Here is a 7,866-nt window from a genome sequence, read left to right as displayed (position 1 = left end):
GTGAGGGCTCTGGGGGTACTGTGAGCTCAAGGGGTGTTTCATTAGCCAAGCCCACAGTAAATGCCAAACCGCTCAAGGAGAGGGCCAGGTCGACATATCCCTCCAGGGTCCAGCTGGTATAGTCCTCCGGCATAAATTGAGCAATGTCATCATTCAACCCGCTCCAAAACAGCTCCATGAGCTGGATGTCATCTAATGATCCCAGATGACAGCAAGTCAGAAAGTCCCTCGCATATCTCTCAATGGGCTGGCCATCCTGAAACAATGAAGAAAGGAATTTCCTCAGGGCCTGGTTGCTAACCACTGCTGGATCCATTTTGTGGTGAGTTCTTCTGTTACGATTCAGTTGAAACATGGAGGAAGCAGGATCCAAATGCAGCACACTTTAATAAACAAACTCAAATACGGGAACAGGGAACAGGGAACAGGGAACAGGGAACAGGGAACAGGGAACAGGGAACAGGGAACAGGGAACAGGGAACAGGGAACAGGGAACAGGGAACAGGGAACAGGGAACAGGGAACAGGGAACCAACATCCACTTAACAACATCAAGAACTCACAAAGACTGAACTAGACACAGGGCTTAAATACATACTGGACTAATGACGAGACAAGGGACACCTGTGAACATTTAAACAATCAACCAATGACAACATGACAACAGACAGGGGAACACAAGGCAAGATCACATGACTAGAACAGGGGATCACATGACAGACAAGAACCAGGAACAATAAACCAAACCCAAACCGTGACACTCATGTCCTTCCAACGCAATAGAAGATCTGAAGAAGATTAGTCCATTTAGGGCAAGTTAGTGCATCAAAAAGTTCCAAAAAGGACTTCAATATAGTCTACTGAAAAGTAATCCAGTGGTTTAATCCAAGTTTTCTGAAATGATTCATTCACTTTGTATGATAAATAGCGAAATTTAAGAGAGCGTAAGGAGACTATTACACCACTCACAGTGCTTTATGTGCATTAAAGAGCTCTTTTGATAGGATTTTCTTGTGTCTATTCTCTGATTGGTGGAGGTAATTAATGTAGTTCTCACCAAGAATTCTGCTGTTAAACATAATTATTTAAAAAATAAGCTAAAATAATGCAGTCTGATGGCTTCAACTAAAGCATATATCGATAAAAAAAAAAAAAAAACTTGTAGCACGTCTTTAAAGGTTTATAAGTTATTGTTCAAAATCAATTCCCCTAAATGGAGAAAATGATCAGGAATTTTACTTTCAGAGCTATCGGTTCTTGTGTGTCACATGACTTAATGTCATGTGGTCACCAATAAGGCTTCAGAAGACTGATTAAATCACCAAAGATGTATGGATTATGCTACCTTTATGTCCTTTTTGGAACTTGACATTTTTGGACCCCATTCACTTTCAGTGTATGGACAAAAACCAGAAAATCATTTTAAAATGACATATTGGTGAGAACATGATGATGACAGAATTTTTGGCTGAACTATTCATTTAAATAGTTATTCTAAGTGTCACAGCAGAATCACAGAATTAGAGAGGTTATAAGTGCCTCAGAAACAAATCTCTTTATTCGTAGCTACTGCAGCCCTTATGCTACAATCATTATGCGTCATTTATTCAGAGATGGTGTGACCCTGAAAAAAGAAAATAGCTGACCTACGGGTCCCGAAAAAGCGAGTGTTTACTGGGCTGAATCCCTTGGAGACTGTTTTAAAGAGCTAATCTACTACTCTGGACACCATCCACATGGCATAAATCACTTTTTAAAATGATTGATTCTCTTTGAAATCAGATGTAGGCACTGCATAACAAATGGAGTGAAACTAAGAGAGAAAATAAGCAAAGTGTGTCATAAAGAACAGAACACTGTGACTCACAGATATACAGCAGGCCTCTTTCTGTACCACTGCTGATAATGTAAAGCTCTGGCCCCTAGAGCTCATTACCAGACAAATACCATTCCTTTGGTGCGCAGCATTCGTCTATATTCTTGCTCTCATGAGATCACTGTTATTATTTTGTTTATTTTTGCACTTTTCCATTGCATCATTATGAGATACGATTGCAGGACTTATACCTTGGTTTAGGATGCAAAGGTTTTGCCTTTGGCTTTAAATTTCAATGAAAATTCTCCATTAAAGGGTTGATTTGGTTTGTAAGGTTGTTTTTGAAGATGTGAAGTATTTATACTTTAGCCAATTTTACATCACTTATTTCCCCAGAGAAAATGTTTGCGCTTAATAACATTTCTTTTTTTTACCACAGACTTCTGTGAAATTTACATGACACCATTGCATCAGATTAGAAGTGGTACTCGCTCCATTTTTTCTGATAAAAAGGTTTCAGATAGTCATAAACCAGGGAACATGAGGATAATGCTCTCATACTTATATGAATCTTTTAAAGATTAAGAGTCTGACGCCTTTGATGGAAAAGCCCAGCTCTTAAGTGGAGATGCAACAGCCGCAAAAGACAGAAAAGGTCATTCACCATGCTTGTTTCCATCCTCTTTAAACTTTGACTGACAAATTACCACAGGATAGAGACAATAGAGGTCTTATCGCTGGGATCTGCATGGTCAAAGCAAAACATTGGCGCTTTGCAGAACAGTCTCGGCCCCTGGCGACCCCCCTTCTCGCTTGGCACTACTTATCAAGCACAATGTCCCCCAGCTCGGGTGGAACAATTCGGAAAGGTCAGTCTCAGCTGGTCCCCATGCTCAGCAGTTGGTCTCTTTGGCTGTGCAGAAGGCTCCAGCTGAGAGCAGCTGCAGTAACTCTGTCACCCAACACCCTGCAGGGACGGCTGAGCTCAAATTATGCTTTACGAAGAGAGAACAGGCCATTTATTCAAATGCGGTTATGAGCATTCCAATAACTAACTTTAGTGTAAAACAGCAAGATCATGTATTATGTGATATATCATCATTTAGCTCACACTGTAAAATATGTCCTTTCATAAAATGAAAAAAGTTTCTAATATCTACTTCCTACAAGAGTATATGCTCAATTTTTAGTAGGTGGCGACAAGTGACTATCTTTATGAGTGAGTCATTTGAATAATTTATACAACTGATTGATCTAAAGGAACGAAATTTTAAAAAGTTTATTCAGGAACAGAAAAAACAAACAAAAAAACGTGTCTTGGTGAAAAACTGAATCATATGCCGATATGTTCATAAACACTGATCCATTCAGGAATGAAAAAAAATATTCTATATGAATGAATCAGTAAAAAAAAATCACTGAAATGATTCATTCGAAAGCACTGATTCATTCAGGAATGAAAAAACAACTGCTTTTATGAGTTAGAAATTGAATCATTCACTCAACCAATACATTCGTATACACAGATTCATTCAAGAATTTAAAAAGTTATTCTTTATGAATGATGATTTGTTCAAAAGCACTGATGATGTCCAGGTCCTCCTCTCTGGACTTAATGGCTGGATACGTGGCGGCATTACGTCACTAAAGGTGTGGAGAGAAGATCGCAAAGGCTTTTGGGTTCCATTTGGGACAGGGCCTATAATAGTCCATTGATGCTCACTTTACTCATATGGTAATATTTGCCTACTGTTTTGTGAGCATTGGGAACTCTGACATTTTGCTCTTTTCACATACTGATTTTCACCTACTATGTAGTACAGATAAAATGCATTTACGAGTGAGTGAATCATTGAATCATTCACTCAACTGATTTGTTCAAGGTAAAAAGAATCATTCTTACTCAACTAAAACACAAAAAGTGAACTTTGTGTTTTAGTTGAGCAAGAATGTTTCTTTTTAAAACTTTGTGTTTTGTTCAACTGATTTGTGAAAAAAAACTCAGATTCATTCATGAAAGAAACACCTCTATATGGAGAAGACACAGCAGTTAATTTCGCTGTGCCTTCATTTATAATTATCTTCGCGGTAAAACACCCTCACAAATTATATATAATATTTCAAAATAAAAAACAACATTGACCAAAAAAATGTTGATAAAGACAATAATATTTGTATATATGTGACCCTGGACCACAAAACCAGTCTTTTTTAAATTGAAAGCTGAATACATAATCTTTCCATTGATGTATGGTTTGTTAGGATAGGACAATATTTGGCCGAGATACAACTATTTGAAAATCTGGAATCTGAGGGTACAAAAAAATCAAAATATTGAGAAAATCGCCTTTAAAGTTGTCCATTTCTATTGGCGATAGTGCTGCATCCATTCACAAAAATAAATGTTTCATATATTTAAGGTGGGAAATGTACAAAATATCTTCATGGAACATGATCTTTACTTAATATCCTAATGATTTTTGGCATAAAAGAAAAATCTATAATTTTGACCCATACAATGTTTTGTCGGCTATTGCCACAAATATACCCGTGCAACATAAGACTGGTTTTGTGATCCAGGTTCACATATACACATTTCTGGTTAAAAAAAGAATCCCTTTGCATGTCATTCTAAACTACAATACAGTGTGTTTCTAAGCTTATGCTGTATAAAATATATACAATGCAGCAACAGCACTCAGTGAGTGTAGCAATTGCTCACAGGGCTCTTTTATGTGGGTGCTCACTGTTACAGCAGCAGTAGACTAGTACTAATCAGCTTGTTGGGTTTATTCTTCAGCTGATTTATTTTAAGTGTCACATAAATCCAGAGCAAATGAATGGAGCATTTATATAGAGTTAAAATTCTTTAACAAAATGACTGCACACAGTCCCCTGATGCTCTCTCTGTTTTGCTTGTCTGGCTGCAGCAGAGGGAATTGTTCTACTTACACAAAATGATCTGCATGAATATTTACAAAGAACAGCCTCTTCTCGCACCCCTACCCCACACGCATACACACTCTTCCTACTCCAATTAAACATTGTTTGTCTTATTTGGGACATGGATATTCATAATGCCAAGCTTAAGAGCTTGCGGCATCTAAAAAGCCATAAACGAAAGACAAATGTTTGTCAGCTGCAGAAACATTATGCAATCAATCAACTTAAAAAAGGCAAAAGATTATTTCCACTTCAACAGAGTGCTGATACTGGCATAAGGAAATTAATGAATTTATTTTAATTGTATCGCAGCAATGCATATGTACCTACGATGTGTTCTGTGGCTGCTTCAACGCTTTATCACAGTGAAGGTAATGGAGCGCTTCTTGCTGACGCGAACGAGATAGAGCACTAGTGCCACCATGTGGTACACAACAAAGTAAATGAGATTTCTGTTCACTCCTCTTTGTTAGTCCTTCAAAGAAACCACCTTATAGAGTTAGTATAGCCCTAATTAAAGCTCGAAATAGTCTCGGATTGTGGCTGTGTTGATGGCAAAGTGCACAGATGAACTCTCACTAAGGTTCTTGTTAGACAGAATGATGCCTGTTCCCACGACTTACAAAATAACAAGCAGACAAGGGCAATGTTGTGTGTCTAAGGGCATTCTGGATGAAGACAACCTAGCAACACAAGGTAAGCAAATATCATCTGTTCAGAGCCAGATCCCACACCATATGCCTACCCTTGTACTTTGTCTCAGACGGTCGTGGATGAGCATTCTAATGAGCCATTTGGCTTTATCATTAAGCCTAATTATTACATGGGGATATAAATGGTACCTGTGTGGCCACAATTCAATATATCTGCTCAGCTTAATTACTATCACTGCATCATCATCATCAAGAACTGAAAATCTAAAAAAATTAATTAAAAAAAGTCGTAAAATGTGATATATCTGAGGAACTCCAAGGTTTTGAGTCAAAACTCAAATTTTGCAATTCTTTTTTTAATTGAATAAACAATTTTTGCTGTTTATTTAATTGTTTTGTCTTTCATTATTGAATATACTATGCTGAAAACCCATAACAAGGAACTGTATCATTATTTCTTTTGGCAATAGCAGTATTTTCTTTTAGTAGTCCGGACATTAAGGTATGTGGCTATACAGAATTGAAATATAGGGGTATAGACAACTAGCCCTGGCCTCTCCCGCTTCCTGCCAGTAGTACTAAAATCAAGTAAAAAAGACAGTCCTACATCATTACTGAAAAGTTTATTTTTATGAGCATTTTTGTTTTTTTGAACTGGTTAAGTTTTAATTCCTCTAAAAAAATTTAAGAAAGAAAGGCCTTGAAAGGAAGTGCGAAGATTATTAGTTAGAGAAGCTGGGACTAGATGTCACAAGCAGCACTATTATCATACTTATAACTAAAACTAAAACTATTAAAAACATTTCTTTTAATTGAAAAAAAAGCTGAAATGAAATAAAATATAAATTTTAGTTGAAAAACTTAAACTTAACAAAATTTTGAAATGTTGCCTTGGCAATTAAATGAAATACGTTTAAGTTGAAGCACTTACTTTGTTACCTGGAAATTAATTATTGACTGGAGAAAAAAAAAACTAAAACTAACTAAAACTAAAACTGAATTAAAAATAAATCAAACATAAATAGAAATATTTAACACAAAAAAGTAAAAGTAAATGACTAAATGTGGGCTGGAGTTTGGGCTGGAGAATGAACAAATTACAAGCAGCACAGATAAATACAATAGAATAAAAATAAAAATGAAATAAAAATATTCCAGGTAGGTCTAAATGTATACAGGTATGAAATACTATGGCTTGGCTTTATAGACAGGCCAGGATTAGGCTTTAGTTCAATTAGGACTTTTAAAGGAGAACTTGGTAACTTTTTTAACTTAATAAAACTGTCTAGAAATCATTTGGATGGTTAAACAACCTGTTCTGGTGATTCTGGTGACTTTCCCCGCTCCCCCCAGCGTTCCCAGGCGGAAAACCAACCTTGCAACTTGGGGACTAGCGTCCCGGCAAAATAGAAATTGGAAGTCTCGTGAGAAGCGGGAACAAGAACGAGAACGAGCGCGAAACACGAATCGCTTTATGGCAATTCAACATAAACACACACGCATGTATGATGTATTACCAGATTACCCACCTCGGTAGACAAAGCTCCACACGATTCAGTTGGCTTGCTCCGACCAAAACAAACGCACATGAGCAGCGGTAGAGAGGGGGAGGAGGCCGCCGCAAGTGAGTTTTTTACGACCGTGTTGTGACATATACGCCCCCCCACAGCTGTAGGGGGAGCTCGTGGGGAAAACATGCGACAACAAAAGGGAAAATCAGCGAAGAAGTGACTAGAGTTTGCTAGAGTTGCCGAGTTCTCCTTTAAGTAGCTTTTATAAACATGCCTTAGAAAAAAATGGTGTGCATTTTGAGACTAAACAATGGCACTGACATATTTTAAGATATTCCAGTGCAAGTTGCTTTCAGTTAATACAGCTCAAACATGCATTGGCTCATGTCTTGTCTGTGAAACCAGGGGTATATACACTCATCTAAAGGATTATTAGGAACACCTGTTCAATTTCTCATTAATGCAATTATCTAATCAACCAATCACATGGAAGTTGCTTCAATGCATTTAGGGGTGTGGTCCTGGTCAAGACAATCTCCTGAACTCCAAACTGAATGTCAGAATGGGAAAGAAAGGTGATTTAAGCAATTTTGAGCGTGGCATGGTTGTTGGTGCCAGACGGGCCGGTCTGAGTATTTCACAATCTGCTCAGTTACTGGGATTTTCACGCACAACCATTTCTAGGGTTTACAAAGAATGGTGTGAAAAGGGAAAAACATCCAGTATGCGGCAGTCCTGTGGGCAAAAATGCCTTGTTGATGCTAGAGGTCAGAGGAGAATGGGCCGACTGATTCAAGCTGATAGAAGAGCAACTTTGACTGAAATAACCACTCGTTACAACCGAGGTATGCAGCAAAGCATTTGTGAAGCCACAACACGCACAACCTTGAGGCGGATGGGCTACAACAGCAGAAGACCCCACCGGGTACCACTCATCTCCACTA

This window comes from Scardinius erythrophthalmus, assembly GCF_964197995.2.
Source record: "Scardinius erythrophthalmus genome assembly, chromosome: 11".
NCBI classification, from domain to species: domain Eukaryota; kingdom Metazoa; phylum Chordata; class Actinopteri; order Cypriniformes; family Leuciscidae; genus Scardinius; species Scardinius erythrophthalmus.
Note: the sequence above shows the minus strand (reverse complement) of the source record.